The 18767-nt window shown below is 39.9% G+C and overlaps 1 protein-coding gene across 1 annotated transcript in view; it reads left to right on the plus strand.

Moving 5' to 3' along the window:
* Positions 1-1161: 1161 nt before the first annotated feature.
* pik3cb (phosphatidylinositol-4,5-bisphosphate 3-kinase, catalytic subunit beta) overlaps positions 1162-18767 on the plus strand; it is a 55484-nt gene continuing 37878 nt past the window's right edge. The window contains exons 1-2 of the mRNA XM_054597995.1: positions 1162-1396; positions 13283-13362. The gene's annotated coding sequence lies outside the window, so the exon portion shown is untranslated. The remainder of the gene's footprint in view (positions 1397-13282; positions 13363-18767) is intronic.

Raw genomic sequence — 18767 nt, forward strand, 5'->3', positions numbered from 1 at the left:
GCTTTTTTTTTTAGCCTAATCTGATTACATTATCATTTTATAAGATAAAATAAAATAAGATAATCCTTTCTTAGTCCCGCAGCGGGGACATTTACAGGATTACAGCAGCAGAGAGGATAGTGCAAACAAGAGACATAGTACAAAAACAAGATCAAAAATAAGTATTATAAATTAGCAAATGAAAAATAAAAAACACAGTAAAAAACAGTAAAGAATCCACAGTAACTGATATATTATATATACAGACATATACAGAATGCACTTATTCCTATACAGCATCTTACTACCACCCACTATCATTTTCTTGCATTGACTTTTCTTGGCAGGATTTTTAATGTTTATTTTAATAAACTAAACTAAAGCTCCCAATTCAAATATAACATACAGTACCAGTCAAAAATGTGGACACACCTTCTCATTCAACTACTTTGAAGAATGTAAAATATAAAACATATTCTGGTTTGTTGAGCATTTGTTTGTTTACCACATAATTCCATATGTGTTCCTTCATAGTTTGGATGTCTTCAATATTAATCTACAATGTAGAAAAAAAAAAAAAAATAATGAAAAACCATTGAATGAGAAGTGTGTGTCCAAACTTTTGACTGGTACTGTATATATATATATATATATATATATATATATATATATATATAAAAATAAAAATAAAAATAAAAATAAAAATAAAGAAAAACATTGAATGAGAAGGTGTGTCCAAACTTTTGACTGGTACTGTATATATATATATATATAAAATAAATAAAAAAAATAAAAATAAAAATGAAAAACCATTGAATGAGAAGGTGTGTCCAAACTTTTGACTGGTACTGTATATATATATATATAATAAAATAAAAAATAAAAGTAAAAATAAAAATAAAGAAAAACCATTGAATGAGAAGGTGTGTACTGTACATATACTGTATATATCACCACTACAGTGCCAATAGATCAGCTGCAAAGAAAATATAGCCTTATCTGATGACATTGCAATTATACTGATTTCGTTGTCCAACTATTTTTCATAATGTCAATTCAACAACAGGTTGGATGTTTCCTTTAATTTCGTCATCAGTGGGGCTTTTATTCTGAAACGGCTGAGCGGAGGTCCTGTGTGTGGTTATTTTCCCTGTCACTCTCTCACACTTGACAGAAGCTGGCGGAGGGAGAAAAAACGCAGCGGTGTCGGTGGAGCAGAGAGGTTGGTTCACCTTCTGGAAACAAACAGGAAGAAGAAGGACTGCGCACTCCTGTCCACCTGTCCACCACCTGTCCACCTGAGAGAGAGAGAGAGAGAGAGAGAGAGAGAGAGACCTCTACTCTGAAGAGCAAAACTGCAACATTGTTTGATCGTCCGCTACACTGTTCCCACCTCACACCAGACTGTGACTTCAAGGTAAACCACATTGTTTCTTTTTTTTTTTTTTTTTTTTTTTTTTTATTATTATTATTATTATTGGATACATTTTAGCATCGCACTTTTTTTCCACTTTTTCCCCCACTCCATTCATCAGTCTGTCAATTAAATATGAGATGACTTCATCTTATTGGCAGACTCATTAAAGCCACCCTGCTCCAGAGGACGTCACTGCTGTAGAGAGGCATCATGTGGATCAGTCTTTATGGGATTCAAATGAATATGCTGGGAAGAAAACTATCAACTATCACCTAAATGAATTGAGATGGGAGAGCACAGTTTATTAATTGCAATTTTTTATGATTATCAATTCAATTTATATGCCGAATTGACCAGGAAACCCTGTGGATGTGTTAAGTCATCATAGATGCATAAGAGAGCTGTTCCCTTCAGCTGCAAACACACACAGCAACACACTTATTATGTTTCTCAACAGAGTTTGGTTTACTTAAAGAGAGAGAGAGAGAGAGAGTTAATTGTTATTAAACTAATCACTTTCCCATTCTGACCACAGCGACAGAAGCACTTTTTAAAATCTGTCCCAGTCATCTTAGTCCCAGGCCATAGCCTCTACACTTGGACTTTGCTGTTCTGTTTATTACATAACAGTGGAGTGTGTGTGTCCTTTCACACAACGTTGACTTTGGAAAGTCTTCATGAGACAGACTTCATAGCTTAATCACTCTGCATTCTCTTTTTCTTTTTTTACAACCATTTATTTAGAATTATAGAGAGATCAGCTATTCTGTTACTCGTTCTGATAGAGATCCTCTTGATCTAATTCAGTGACCTCTGTGCAGCAGAGTCCATGTCCCAGATAACGCTGATCCATAAAAAAAAACCCAACCTAAAGTAGTCTGAAGGATCACTGGGACACACTTAATCACTCCTCACTCTGTCACTACTCTTCCTGTTTTATTGTCGAGAAATGGAGAGACAACAGAGCCTAATAAAGAGGATATGAAACTCTGGCGAGTGATTCATTCAGTCAGCTTCTTTTCCCTCCCATGTCCATATTAACCTTTTGCTTTTAATCCATTCAGAGACAGCAGTCTGCTCAGACTAAATGTCTTCGGTGCAGTCGAGCAGCCATGTAAGGATACTTGATCCTCCTGATGTAGTGGAACTCAAGCTGAGTCATAAAAGAACCTTCATGAATAAACAGTTTGGGCACAGTATCTGTCCCAACCAGTCATTTTGTTTATCTTTAAGTGTTCATGGCTAGTATGGTATTAACTTAAGTATTTCACTGTTAAAGCGAGGCGTATTCTTTGTAATCTTTTAGTAATCTGGATTCAGGTTTTGGCATGTCTAGCGGCTCGGCCATCCTCTTTTTCTCAGCAAACGTACTGGATCAACGCCAGCTGTAATTCCCGTTTTTTTTTAAATACCTGTGAATGCGTGGAAACCCATTTTCTTGTTTTGTTTGTGACTCGATCCTCTCGCATCCTCAGGACGAGTTTGGCTTAAAGGGCCCCTCTGCTCATGGATTCATTGGATCAGAGTTTAGTTTGAGTTCAATCTGTGTCAGTGGCTCTGTGGCGGTGATGTCAGGCAACATGAGGACGATGTAGCAAAGGCAGGATTGCTGACGTGTGTGTGTGTGTGTGTGTGTGTGTGTGTGTGTGTGTGTGTGTGTGTGTGTGTGTGTGTGTGTGTGTGTGTGTGTGTGTGTGTGTGTGTGTGTGTGTGTGTGTGTGTGTGTGTGTGTGTGTGTGTGTGTGTGTGTGTGCCCTCGTGCACTTACAGGATGTGTGCAGCAGCACTTAGCCTGGAGGTTGAGCGTTGTGTGCTGCAAGAGATGTTTCAGGCAGTAGATATTTTGCTGCACCAGTTCTCCAGAGGCTACTATCCATTTGTGTGAGGACATTGCAGGCAAAGTTGCAAATTGAACAGAAGCACTGCTTTATGGCGAAGTTGCGATTTTTTTTTTTTTTATTGCATTTTATAGGATTCATCTCCACGTTTCTCCAAAAACGAGGCACTCCATGTGGTTGTTTTGTTAATAAACAAACAGCTTCTCAGTTTATTTTCCAGGGATCATAATAATATCAATAGCTTTATTTTTTTATAGCACCTTTTTTATGTGCTTTGAAAGCAAAACAAGGCAATATAACAACAGGAAGCTTTGATGAGGCCCTTCAAAGAAACACGAGCAGAACAAACTAAGAAATAAAACAATAGTAACAATGATTAAAAGAAGCAGTAATCATGATATAAATGGACTCATTAGTACCATGACATAGGACTTTATCCATATATATATATATATATAACCTAGAGTAACGTGTACCAGATGTCAGTTTGGAGCGATTTCTGCTGGCTGAATATATATTGTGTCATCAGACATTTTTGATCGTTTGCAAACCTAAAACACCGACACAAACGCACACAACCTTCAAGATGAGGTATCGTCTTCGTCACAGCGATGCATTTAAAGGCACCTGGACATCGGTTCACACACATTTCCACCTGTGCTGTCGTCCTAAAAGTAGTTTACTCAAACTTATGATGCACGCCTGCAGAGAGAGAATCGTAGAGCCACATAGCACGTTACAAAAGGAGAGAAGAACGACCTCAGAAAAGCTTCATTTGATATTAATTGCTTTCATTTTAACACCAAGCTGATGTTGTTTTGATCAGGCAATAGCTGCCCCTGTTTTCTTTTAGGCGGGCTCTGCTGTCCGGCCCAAAGTAAAGTCAGAGAACTCTGATAAGACCAACTGACGTCACTCCGCAGTGGTCGGCCAACAATGCAGCTATTTACTCCAGGCCAGATTTAGTCCCAGAGCAGGCCTCTCCCAAAGCAACCCGCTTCAAATGAAAGCAGACTTCTAAATAAGTGTCTCACACATAAAAACAAAAAGGAAAGGAAAAAGAAGAAGTGATGACGTCCGTGTCCTGTATCGTCATCCTTGCGAGGTTCAACAGTTCAGTGGGAGGCTTCTGATTAGTAGTGTTGTGAAGGATAGAGGGAGAAAGGTGGAGAGTTCAACTGCAGAAAAAGTGTGTGTTCGGTGTGTCTTCACATTGTGAAATAAGCAGAGTTTTTTTTTTGTCATTAATCAGAACAGATAAAACATTAAATTGGTGTAGCATGTGTCTCTTCAGGTGTTGTAATGTCAGCGTGGTCAAACCGAACGTCCAGCACAGCCCGCGGGTATTTATACAACGAGATGCATTTCTCTTAGTTTTGGCTCCTCTCCAACAAGTTTGGATTTCAAATGCAACAATGACTGCGAGGTGAAAGCGCTGACTTTCAACTTTTAAAGAGGTGTTCAGGTGCACGGACCTTGCGGGGGAAAGCTGTAAGTCAACACTTTAATCTGTCGGACCTTTTTCTTGATACTTACATAATGCACTTTATGTAAAAGCTAAATAGACTAAAAATAATAGTACAAGACTGAGAATGTTCAAGGTTTAAATCCAAGGACAGGATAAGAAAAATAAACTATAAAAAAGGTGGATTTTAAAGCTTTATATGTGGAATAACTAGAATGTGTCAGACCAGCTGATTTTTTTTTTTTTTTTTCGTATGCTGCCTGCTTTTTTTGGGGGGTTTCTGTCTCACTGATTGCCTGCTGCGTTTTGAATACTGCTGCAGCTCTGAAAGGCAGCATTATTGAGCGTCTGCACAGAAACCGAGCTGTGGAGCAGCATTAGAGAGAGAACGCTGCCGATGTGTCTGTTATAACAACACATTCATACCAAACGCCTACATATTCTTTTCTCCTCTTCTTCCCGTGAGACCCACTTTTGCAACCTGAACTGTGTTCTTCTGTTATCAGTGTCTCTGTGTGGGGCGTGAAACACCTCTGTGTTTGTGAGAGACTGTCTCTTTTATTATTTGCGCTATCCACAATTATCTTCTTTCTTTTTATCACTCCCCCCCCCTTCACTCTTTCTCACACTTGTTCACACTTCCTGCTGTTATACCTTTTTTTTTTTTTTTATAAATAATCACCCCTTCGTTACAGTCAAAGGCTTGCGTAACATCCTCTCAAAGAGTCGTATGAAAAGGAGTCAGTTGTTTCTTCTAGCTGGCTTTCACAATTTGTCTCCTTCCTAGCTTGCGTGATAACAATTTTCTTTCTTTTTTTTTTTTTTTTTTTTGGAGCCCCACAATCTCATCTGCTACAAACACTCACAGAAGGAAAAGGGAACGTTGGGAATTCATATATAAAACTATGCAAACTGTACCTTTTTTACTGCTTATTGTAAACCTATACGCACTATGGGACTTGACTGTGAGATGAGAGCAGCCTGCTGGAATTCTTCACTTTGCTGCACAGCAGGCCGGGACCTGCCAAGGAATGCAGGGAAGACAGCAGGAGAGTGTTAGAGCGACGTAATGAACAGAGAGAGAGAGAGAGAGAGAGAGAGAGGAAGACAGAGAAGGTACAGAGAAATACAAATGGAGTGAGGATTCTGCACTGTAACATGATAAACTATTGCCTCATTCCTAGTGACTAATCTGCGCACGGAGCAGAAACACATAATATTTGACGATAAAAACAACAAAGATGCATTCAGGGACACATTTACCCCTCAGTTTACAGTAAACGAGCATCCTGCTGGTCATCTACGGCTGGTTAATCGAGCGTCCTCTGGTTCTCCGCTCACCAATTGTAAATGAAATGTGTAGAAAGCCGACTCTCCGGCTGCCAAATGAAAAAAATAAATAAAAAACATCCGAGCATCTTCAGTCACTTACGCATGCAGGAAGTGCAGACTCCCTCCACATCAGGGACACAGACTGGTGTTGCTTTTGTTACATATTTGACTTCTTATCACATAATTAAACCCCTAAAGACAAACTATAATTAGGTCTGTTGAGAAAACGATCACGTAAAGGTTAAAAAAAGATTGCTGTCCACTCCCGTTTGTAGTCCATTATTATTCTATAATGAGCAAGTCGGCGAACATGAGTAAGCCGTTCTGCCAGTGAGACAACCGGTGATTGTGATATTTAGATTATCATCATTACAGCAAGGAACAAGGTGCAATGTCCAGTGAAAACAACACACATTCATCCAGGCAGCAGAAGAAACATGTCTTTTAATTACACATGAAGAGAACTACCGATGTTTGTAAATCAATAACTGATGTGCACGGTCCTGCACTTTCCTGATCTGGGATCAGATGCGTAGAGCATTCCTGTCTAGACTCTGCCTGTATGAAAACATGGAGATATCTATCACTTGGCTGCATATGAATTAGACATCTTTTATCATATCTACTGTAGCACCACCATGATAACGTCATTTAAAAGATTGGTTAGTAGAATTAAAACTGTGTGAACCCCAGCTCTTATAATCAGACTTTATTCTATACACAGAATCCACATTCTGTATATTATCAGAGTCTATACTTGCAGCACATCTAATGAGAGGAGTGTCTGTTATCACATATCGTATTGCTATCTATAGCTGATTATCATATTGATTTTGTCATATGAGACTACATGTTGTCTGGGAATTTAGTCCTGATAATGCAGCTGGAGTTGTTTGTCTGGTCCTAAATCTGATTACATTCTCATATAGAAGGGAAACAATTAGATTTGATGACGTCGGCGTTATTCTGCTGCATCAAATGTAAACAAAATCTTAATGCAAGATGTCTGATACTGTCTGGAGTCAAAGGTCTGTGAGTGAGCAAAGATCTTTGGGGAGTATAATAAAGGTATGAAGGCAGGTGACAGGATTAATAGACTGTCCTTTATAACAGTTTTGGGTTGCAAAAAGGGAGGTTGGTAACTTTTCTCACTGAAAAGCATCTTCCCATGAGACAATTCTCTGTTTAAAACTCACTGACTGGTTTGAGTTGAGACTTTTGTTGAGATTAAATACACCCAAATCAACAGATGTTTATGTTTACATTCATCTTCTTACCTCTAAGTGCATTAGAATAATTGCGAAATCATTTTGTAACAGGTGTCTGATGTGGATTGATGTTGTTTTTAAAGCCACTTTCACCTTCATTAAGACAGTGTTTCTATTGCTGGTGGCTATGACTGAATGGAAGAAAAAAAATTTAAGCACACAACAGATGTTCCAAATAGTCTTTATCAATCGTTTTTTATACATGTTTACTTATTCAAAAGCACTGAAATGAGTTCATCACATGTTATTCTGTATCCAAGCCAAGATGGACTTTAAAAAAACAAGGAGAAAGATGCAAAGAAGAGTTGTTCTGGCTAATGAATAAACACTTTAAATATTTAAATAAGAGAAAGAAAATAAGTTCATAATCTTAACAAATCAAACTTTCTGTGGTGCGACACCTGTGGGGGGGGGGGGGTTCTCTCCAGCCTCCACTCTGTAACCTGAGAGGGCAAAAAAAGAAAAAGAACTCAGCTTCACATCTCCATGGCAACGCATTCTCAGAGCGCAGGTCCCTGTCTGCAAACCAACACTGCTGCTGACGCACGCACACACGTTCCTGCCGCCCCCCCCCCCCCACACACACACACACACATTCTGTTGAGGGGCACACGTGGAGCCTTGTGATGTCTTCATGTGGCGGCGTGCACGTTGGTGGGAATGTGCACGTCACATACATGCTGGAGGTGCGTTCACGTGCTGCCATCTTACTGACATTCCTCCACCCACGTGTCTAAAAAAAACCAAAACGACATAGGTCATAAATAAACATGTTGATGTAACGTCGCACGGAGAGTACGTAATAAAAGTAATAATAGATGAATTATACGCTCGGAAATTAAACCATCGCACAAGATCTGGAAACGTTTGAGAAAATGTGGAGCTGAGGTCAGGAGCTGGAGAACGTTCAGTTATTTTAGCACCGACTTCCCCTTAAATCTGGCTTGTTTACTGCACAATAAACTTTTGAGAATCAGTTATTATGAACTGCGTTAAATTTAAGTGTGTGTGTGTGTGTGTGTGTGTGTGTGTGTGTGTGTGTGTGTGTGTGTGTGTGTGTGTGTGTGTGTGTGTGTGTGTGTGTGTGTGTGTGTGTGTGTGTGTGTGTGTGTGTGTGTGTGTGTGTGTGTGTGTGTGTGTGTGTGTGTGTGTCGTCAAACTCCATGATGTAATTTAGTCCTAAACTTTATATCTCTCTCTGTCTCACCATGGTGTGTCTGTCTGTGTTGTAACTACAGTGTGACAGCTGTGTGTGTGTGTGTGTGTGTGTTGTCTGTGTGACAGCTGTGTGTGTGTGTCTGAGTGTGTGTGTGTCTGAGTGTGTGTCTGTGTCCCTGCTATGCCCCGGGCTGAGACGGACCTTTGCTCAGTCAGACAGCCAGAAGGTAACTGATTTACAGCGTCCTAAGAGACACACACACACACACGTACACATATACACACGTACACTCCACCCACCTAAGGGCAGCCTCACAATAGCGCCCTAAAAATAGAGATTGCTAAATAAAGGGAGAGAAAGGAGGAAGGAGTGGGTAAAGGCCGTGGGTGAGACGCAGACACCACCACAGACATGGCGTACGAAAAACTTTGACGACAGTAAAAACTGTGTGTGTGTCTCATGAGTCTCTCTCCGATGAGAGGGGTTATAAAACTCCCAACTGTGCTAGTCAGTGGGTGTGTATTGTGTTGTTTTTTTTTTTTAGAAGTGGACACACAGTGCCCTTTTGTTGACGGTGAGCCGGTGATGACGCACTGGTCGACTGTAACGGGCCCTTCAGACCGCACTCGGTTCGGGGGGTGCGTGAAATGTGTGCTCCGGTGCATTCCTCTCGCATTCCTTGTGCGTGTTTTTAAGGTCATTACCTAAATGGTCTTTGTTGGACGAGACTTAAAACTTACTCGAAAAATCCATCACGGTGAAGGTGTTCACTCAGTTGTATTTAGCAGATTAACATCTTTGCCATGTTGTGCTTGATAGAAGTGGTTTAAAATATATATATTCCATTTATTCATAAAGTTACTCCTGTAATCGTGTCCAGCTCCGGGCCGTGTTTGCTCCGGGGTTAAGTCACTGCCTGGTACAGTAAGTGTTGGAACAAGGAGTGCCCTTCAGGAGACTCGGGTCTATTGTGCAAAACCGACAAAACCACCTGTTTACAAAAAAAGGGGCTTTCAGCTGCCCTTTATGGCCTGAAGGTTTGTAGGAGAATTAAGGATATTTACGAGAGTGGTGAGGAGTGAAAGTGTGCTCCTCCCCCCCCCCCCCCCCAGCTGACTGACCCACATGACCATTGCAATGAGATATAGAGGGAGCATATCAGCAGGGAGAGTGAGAGACTTTTTAGGATTTGGCATTCCTCACATTCCTATGCTAGAGGATGGGTGGAGGGGAGGAAGGGAGTGTGTGTGTGTGTGTGTGTGGGGGGGGGGCGGAGAAAGTGGTATCAAAGCAGATTCTCACTGTGGTGTTTGCACAATGATAAGAGAGACAACAATTTAAGGGTGGAGGTTCTGAGAAGTGAAGAAGTGATTATTTTCAGCGTAAGAAACTTCTCGAAAAAAACACACTTGAAGCCAACGTCATCTTCCGCTACTGTGTGCCTTGTGCTGGAAATAGTTTCCCCAGTGCTGCTATCTCTCAGAAATGACCTCAATTTAGTGAATAGATCTTACAGACTTGGTGCAGTGGTCATCCCCGGCTGCCAGGACGTTATTCTGAAAATGTAACTATCTAAAACTGGAAATTTGCCTTATTTAAATATAGAAATGTCCAAGAATGTTTTCCTTTGCAATGCTACAATAATATACTGTAAAATTGAAGTGCTTTGGATTATAAAATGCCTTTTAAAAACCCAATAAGTTCTCATAGAACATGAATTCAGAATTCCTTTTAAGTAACAAATATTAGAGGAGAGTAATTGTTTTAGAAATGGGTGTTAAGGCAGCTTAATTCCTTCTTCACTCAATTCTGTAAGTGAACTAGCATTTACTTTAATTACACTAAAGCACAACTCTTTCTTTAATGAATTTAAGTGGACATTTATCTTTTAATGAAAATCTATAATTTGATGCCTTCAATATTAGGGTCAATTTTCCCTTTGGTATCAAAAATTGTATATGATATTGATATTTGTCAAGGTATTTAATCGAAGTTAGACATTCAAGTATCGTGACAACACCAGTAGGGATGTAATCAGTGTCGTAGTTTAGCTTAGCATTAGCTTGTTACGGATGCGAGCTGCATTTATATTTTCTGTAACTTGTTAAACTACCACTGTTAAATCCAGATAATCTCATAAATATGAATTCACGTTAAACTGATTCTGAATCAGATGCACTTCTATAAAGGTCAGCAGACATTTGATGTCAAGTTAGGATCTTTCCAGCTATTTTCACGTGTTCCTGTTTTTGTCTATTTATGGAGAAAGTAGTGTTTAAATAGAAGAATACTGTAGTTTGACAGTTGGATTTTCTCTTTCATAAAAAAAACAACAAAAGTGGCCTATTGGTGAGCAATAAACCCAAATTAAGAAACCCATCTAGAGATCTGTTGAGCGGGGAGACGTCACGGTCAATTATAGATTTGACGTCAGCCCCCCCAAAAAAAACCATTGACCTTAGACTGCTGCTGTTTCCAGATCAGGCAGAGCTAACTTTGGGGTTGACCCTCCAGCAAAAACGTCATCTCTGAACCATCCACAGTGAATGCTCTGTCTGTCCTGTTCTCTCAATATCTCCTAAAATCACTGTAACACACACACACACACACACACACACACACACACACACTCACACACACTGTGGATCATGTGATGCATTGAGCTGGATCCAGTGGGCGAGTTAAACATTGACTTGTCTCTGGCCTTATGAGATTTTATCATTGTGTGTATCGGAGTACTTCCTGGAACTGGTCATCCGGCGTGTGTGCTTTTATTGTCGTTCTTTGTGAAGGCAACACAAAATCCTTTTCAAGGCTTATTTACTGTGGAAAAACACAGAGTCTCATCTCTTTCTTTTTTTTTTATGATTCTTTTTTTCCTTCTTCAAACCCGTTATGTCACTTTGCTTTTTTTAACATAAAAAACATCCGACTCACTCACCACGGTTGTTTTTGTGAGTCCGTCTCCGTGTCACACCCTGATAGAGCATCTTAACCACCGCGGGGGGAAAAACAGGAAGTTTACTGGCCTCAATCAGAGTGTGTGTGCATTGCGTGTCATCAACGTGTGGTTTTTTTGTGCCGCTGTATATTTGTTTACCGTATCGCACGGTTCACATCTTGGTTTCCATGGTGACCGCTCTTTGAACTGTAGGCAGATGGTGGTGATGGAGAGGACCTATGGACGGCCCGGGGCACTTTGTCTGCACACACAGAGGTCATGTCCTCTTTGATTTTGAACTTTCACATGTGGATTTAAGGTTTACTAGTTATGACTTTTGAGAAGCCCGATGCACCCAAACACAAACTTGAATGAGGTCACAATGACTTCACAACAAATTATGTTTTCCCTGATTCTGACAGTCACTATTAATTACAAAATAAATAAATTATGTTTTGCTGTATTTTTATATATATTTTTTTCTTTTGCTGTTAGAAAATTTAAAATAATGTACCCCAAACAATTATTCTGTGATTTAAAAAAATCTATAATATTTCTGATATCATGGCTGCATTCATTAATTATCTTCTTTATCGATCAAATTGTTGATACTTTTCTTGATCAATCCATGAATATATTTTGTGTATAAAATGAAAAAAAAAAAAAGGTGAAAAACACCCATGATGGCACCTTTTTTAAATTCCTGGTTTATAACACCACCACGGTAAAAAACTATCATCATCCACCATCCAAATGCTGGTAAAATAAGCAAGTTGTTGGTAGATGTGCTTCACTCACCAGCCAAAATACAGCAAATCCTCACATTTGAGACGTATAATTTATATTTATTTTCCTAAAATAATGAACAGATAATCACAATGGATAACAATTAGTTTCCTGTTGAAAAACTAGTGGATTAATCGATTTAATAATTATATTTCCTGTTGATAAACTAGTGGATTATTCGGCTAATAATTTCAGATCTAGCTGTTATTGCTTTTCTGAAGCTGAAAACAAAAGTAAAAATTTTCCACTTGAGTTACTGTCAACAGTAAAAGTAATATCAAGTTAAATATTAAAACAAGGAAAGCATACACATTGACAGAAATGATTGTTCTTAAATATTTTATGTTCTGGTTAAACACAAAGTTAATACATTAACAATAAATTCAGCTGGACTCGTACTCATAACAGTTTGTCTCGCAGATTTCTCAGAAGAGAGACTTCCACTCGATTGCAACATTAAGTTGCACGGAAGTTCACTTCAGATCGTATCTGTGAGACTTTCATAAAAAAAGGTTTCATCACATTTTAATATATTCAGGTAAAGACACGTTATTGTGTCAAACACGTCCGGCTACGGTGAATATGTCATTATGAGCAGTTTGTCACACGCGATGGTTGAAGTTAATTTTGCTTCTTAGAACTGAACGACCACGATCGGAAAAGGTGAATCATACGTTGTTGTTCTCCACACGTGGTGTTCATTCATTCAGATATGCTGCTCTGATACATCTGCATGTTGTTTCAGAGTTTTCAGTCCTTCAAGAAGTAAAACAAAAAAGCCTGCCAGATGGATATTCTTGTCGAGGCAATACGCTTTCTCAAGATGATCTCCGCGATGGCCTTGAGTGGAAAAGGGGAAATGATTAGGTGTCATAGAAAAAAGGAGGCAGAGTGAATAGATGGTAAGGAAATAGGGGACAGGGTCAGTTAGCTCTGTGACTTTTCTGTTGTCTTATCTCGAATGACGGTGCAGCGAGGGCCTCTGAGAGAGAGAGAGAGAGAGAGAGAGAGAGAGAGAGCTAGTCTTACACTTAAAGAAATATCTCCCAGACATTTTGTGGTTTTCCCCCTCCCCTAACGGTCCTCTCCTCCTTCAGATGCAGTGTCCCAGCCGCTATCCAGACACCCCCAGCAAGGAGCAGAGGAACAGGAAATAAGAGACTTTAGGAAACAGCAGGTAAAACCTCTCTCTCTGTGTGTGTGTGTGTGTGTGTGTGTGTGTGTGTGTGTGTGAGCATGCTGGATCTTGTCATTATGTTGCCCTGTTGTGTGTGTGTGTGTGTGTGTGTGTGTGTGTGTGTGTGTGTGTGTGTGTGTGTGTGTGTGTGTGTGTGTGTGTGTGTGTGTGTGTGTGTGTGTGTGTGTGTGTGTGTGTGTGTGTGTGTGTGTGTGTGTGTGTGTGTGTGTGTGTGTGTGTGTGTGTGTGGTGTGTGTGTGTGTGTGTGTTCTACCTGTGATGCTGCTGCGGATGTGTGTGTGTGTGTGTGTTTGTTTCTGTGTGGGATGGGAGGAATGGAGTGCTGACTAGGGTGGAATCTGGGAGAGTGGGTCTTCGTCCTGACAGGCGGGGAATGTGTGGAAGTCAGCCAGCACGCTTTACTTTTCATGTCAGACTACCTCAGAACTGCATCGTTGTTTTCTTTGATGCCTCAGATTTCCTCCTAACTGCTGTGTGTGACTGTGGAACTTGTCTGGACAGTGATGCACGGCGCTATGGCAACAAAATATGTTTATTTTGGTGGTGTCACAGTATTTTCTTTATTTATATTTTTTTATTTTTGCATAACTGGCCCTTTTTACAAGATTATGGTGGATTATTCTACAGTTATGAATAGATAGAATATACAAAAAAAACATTTTAATATCATCATGTATAAAGTAAAAGCCTAAATAACAAAAGTGTATATATATATAATAACTAAAATTATATAATATATAAAGAAATCAGAATGCATGAAACAGTTAAAAAAAACATAGTAAAAATATTTAAAAAAAATAAGTTAGACATGCCGACAAACCAATTCAATGTGACTTTATTAACATGCAGTAAAAAACAAAACAATGTTGCCAAAGCCTTAGAATAAAAAAAGGACACCATAATATTCATATGACCATGAACACATTGACATAACATTACGATTGTCATACAACATAATAGGTCCTGTTGTTGTTGTTGTTGTTGTTGTTGTTGTTGTTGTTTGATCTCGTGTCACTACAGCGAGACATTGCATGAACATGATCAGCATCTTTTCACTCCCTTTGTCGTCCTTTGTCCCTCTCTTGGCTCTTAAATCTGAAGTGTTTCATGTGATTGGAATTGTTGCTGCACTCGGCATTCATTCATTTCTTTTTTACTGAATATAATGTGCAGTAGTAGATATATATGCATAATCAGGTGTCTATATATATATCTATATAGACACTGTATTTGCCCAGTGAGCTGATGTGGAGATTGGATGAATATCAGATGTAAAATTAACCATTAACGTACTTAACTCTGGCACTCTCAGTGCTACTGACCCAGTTTTATGGCTCCAACCCTGGTTATCACCGGTGTGTGTGAGTCTGCTGCTTATCAAGGGCAGTTACAGTTTGTCTTTCCTTTTTTCCTGTCGTTACTCACCACATGCTCTCCTTTGCCCTCTATGCATACTACAGCTGAAACAATGAGTCAGTTAATTCATTTGTCAATCGACAGAAAAGGAATCTGTATTTTTTGTTGTGGGAGTTGTGGACCGTTGGTTAGCTAAAACAAGTCAAACAACCGTCAATTTGGCCTTTGCTAAATTGTAATGACTTTTTTTGTTATTTATTTCTGACACTTTATTGGCCAAGCGATTATTTAGTAAATCAGTTATGAAAATAAATGTTAGATGCACACTTAAGGCAGAGGCACAAAGAGATCGTACTCTGATTTGCGTTTTATTATTTCCTGCTGTTCTTTTTTAAAAAGCGACATCTGTGCCAGCTGCAGGAACAGTAAAGTAAACAATGTGTTCACTTCCTGCATATCTCAGATGTAATGCTGTACAAATGCAGCAGCGCAACGTGTCCGTGTGCCTTTCGTGCAGCACTGGTTTTCAAACTCAAACTGTAAATTCTTTAAAGTGTAATGTAAATCCCAGTTTGGCTTTAATGCAAAGAGCTGAAATACACTGAGATCCAGGTTGTTCAAAAATACTGTTCAAAACTCAAACTCTATAGCAGAAAACTATAGCATGGCTTTTACTAATAACTCTTAATAAATCACAATACATTATGGAGCAGGCTCCTCCTCCCAAAACATGTAGGTCTATACCTCATTTTATCCTTATTTGGAGCCAATAAACACATCAGTTTTTAAAATTTTCTGTCATATGATGTGTTCCCATACATTGCCACTAGAATGCAAATTGGTATAATCATGTTTTGAGTTGAATATCCCTTTAAATTCTGTTATATTTTGATATAACGTCACTGCAAACCCTCCACAAACATACTGTGATACAGAGCTGAGGCCACATCGCCCACCTCTAGCACAGGTGCATCTATGAGCATATAAAAAAACCCCACATTTCCTGCTGTCAATCAGTGCCGGCGGTGGCCTCCAATAACCACCAATAATCAGAACAGAAGCCTCCCACCTGTGCTCTCCGTTTGTCCCCCCCCTTCCTTCCCTTCACTCCCACTCAAATGTGGAAAAAAAAGAAATAATGTCTTGATCCAATTACTCGTTCAACGCTCTGTCGCCTGTCTCTTCCATCCTGCACCGCCGTGTTATCGCCACAGAGCAGAGGGAGCTTTAGCTTCTCATGAGACAAATGAGGAACATTTGACTGTTTTTTTTTGTTTTTTTTTCCTCGAAATGACCTCTTTAGCGTGTTGAAATCTTTTGACTCACACAATCCAAGGAAGCCCGGCCCTTTGGGTTTCATTCTTAGGAGTGTGTTTGGGTGGCATTATCCTTACGGGCACTGACCTCGCTACCCGAGATATAACAGAGGTTGTGTTATAATTAGACTATTCTGGGTTTCTGGACAATAGAACATATTACTGCCATAGTTAACTATTTATAGATGGAGAATAACGACAGGAAGATTACTTGCTTAATGCATTAAATGCTATTTCTCTATTTGCCGTAACAAGTGATGTATTTGGCGTTGATTCTTGTGGATAACATTGGCTTTTGTGTGCGATATTAATAGTTAACAGAAAGGGGATGTTTGGCAGGTCAGTGTGTGTGTGTGTGTGTGTGGAGGACAGACAGACAGACAGACAGACGGATGGATAAACAGGAGAGGCAGACATCAGAGTGTCATTAACCACAGCTAAGAGTTCCCAGCAACCCCGTCACCTCTTTAGCGAGATGACAGACGGAGACGAGAAAAGCCTCCCATTTCCAGTCTTGTCTCTCTGTGTGTGTGGTTGTGTGTGTGGGTGTGTGTGTGTGTGGGTGTGTGTGTGGGTGTGTCATTCAGTAGCAATGTGTGGCCCTTTTGTTTATGAGGGAGATAAATGGTGGTTTGGAGAGATGCTGGGAGACCAATACTGGGAAGAAAAAAAAAATCTGCAGTGTGTGTGGGAGCCATCCCCGCTGCATTCGCAACAGCTCAGTGTTATTTTTGTCCATTTCTTTTTTTTTTTTTTTTTTTTTGGGCTCTGCACTGATCCACGATATCATCAGCAGCCGTGGTGTGTGTGGTGTGTGTGTGTGTGTGTGTGTGTGTGTGTGTGTGTGTGTGTGTGTGTGTGTGTGTGTGTGTGTATATGTGTGTGTGTGTATATGTGTGTGTGTGTGTGTGTGTGTTGAAGAATCTCAAGTAAGATTACGGTCCCCTTATTAAAAAAAAAGTATGTTTCTCTGCCAGGAGATTGATGTGTTTGCTCGGTGAGTGAGTGAGCACCTCTGTGTCCGTCCACGGCCAATCTGGCATTCTTCTGCAGCAAACTGCATGCAATTTTTGTGTGGCCAGTTACAGCTGCATTCTCAAGGACCTCTGGTGTTTGCGCTGACTCACACTTTGCCCAAACAACTTTTGCCTGTTTTTAAACTGCCATTGACCGCCTACTGTCTCCTAAATCAGCCCTCGGCCACTACTGATAACACATCTGACAAAGTTATTCTGTGCCTTTTTTTTTTATTATAAGGCATCAACCTCACATTTACACGCGTATTGTTGAGGAAAAAAAAAAACAGATTTAAAGCCTAAATAAAAGTCAAATGAATGCCCAGGAGACGGAGCTGATATGGGCGCCTGCAGAGATCCGTGGAAGACATTTGTATTTATTAAAATATGATCTGTTGTGCGAGTGGAAAAACACATCTGATACTCTTACGGTGTAGACGTGGAGGTTAGCCAAATGTAGGTCGTGTTTATTCAATCACACAATACAGCAGTGGTCGTTGCAGACACACCTGGCGTAGATCTGCACTCCACTAAGTGCACCACCTACCCTTCTGTATTGTTGTCGGCTTTTTTCAGCCTTTGCGACATCTTCAGATAAAATGGGACTGAAGTGATAAGTGAAGACAAGGATGTCGTCAAGATGTCCTATTTTGTTTTCAATGGAAAACAATATTAAAACCTCAAAATGGAAAGAAAACATGTCCACAACATGTTCACTCCCTAATGATAGCCGTTCATTGTTTCCTTTTGTCAGAGTTTCCGAGGAAGGCTTCTTCCATCCTCACTTGTCAACAAACGGAACAAAGATTGATCCTCATAGAGTAGCTGTTGGGACACGATCCAGTTATTCAAATTGTTTTTAAAGAGAAGAAAACAAGGAAGTAGCACATAATACAGCATCAAAAAAGGATGTAGTGTTGTTGTTTCACCATCAAGTGTATTAATAGAATAATAGGATTAGTTTTTTCTAAAATGAAGAAGGCATTAGTGGGCAGAAGATATGCCTGTACATTTCATTTCCCCATTTCCTGTTTCCCAGAATCAGATCAGCAAGGTCGACTTTGTATTTCAGTGTTTTTCTTTTTCCTCCTGCAAGGCTTCCTCATGACTGTAGTGTGTTTGTTTTTTTTGTTTTTTTTTATCTATTTGAATAATGATAGGAGGTCGGGATAAGAGTTTGCATGGAGTCCTTAGCTTTTCAGTAAAGGTACGATAGACATCGGCTACGTTTGGCTGCTTTGCTTGTACGCTTGTTAGGAAGGCTGCTGGTGTATAACTGTACTAATATCAGATATATTCAGAAGTGCTTTGACTAAAACAGCAGCTTATTTACATGTGTGGAGAGGCATTGACCCTCGTGGCCCTGTGCGTGTGTGTGTGTATGTGTGTATAGAAGCTACTGAAGGTGTACAGTAAATCATGTGGTTGTTTATTGCAGTGGCGGGGGGACACAGTATGACCAGAGCCATGTGACCCTGTTGCCCCCTCCAGCCTCAGTGTTTTTACTGGCACTCTGTGTGTGTGTGTGTGTGTGTGTGTGTGTGTGTGTGTGTGTGTGTGTGTGTCTGAGTGTGTGTGTGTGTGTGTGTGTGTGTGTGTGTGTCTGAGTGTGTGACAGAGAGAGAGAGAGAGAGAGAGAGAGAGAAATGTATGTTTAAAAAGGGGGAGTTGGTTCAGAGGGTTGATGAGGGTACTG

The sequence above is a fragment of the Anoplopoma fimbria genome, chromosome 1 (assembly GCF_027596085.1).
Source record: "Anoplopoma fimbria isolate UVic2021 breed Golden Eagle Sablefish chromosome 1, Afim_UVic_2022, whole genome shotgun sequence".
In the NCBI taxonomy this organism is placed as follows: Eukaryota; Metazoa; Chordata; class Actinopteri; order Perciformes; family Anoplopomatidae; genus Anoplopoma; species Anoplopoma fimbria.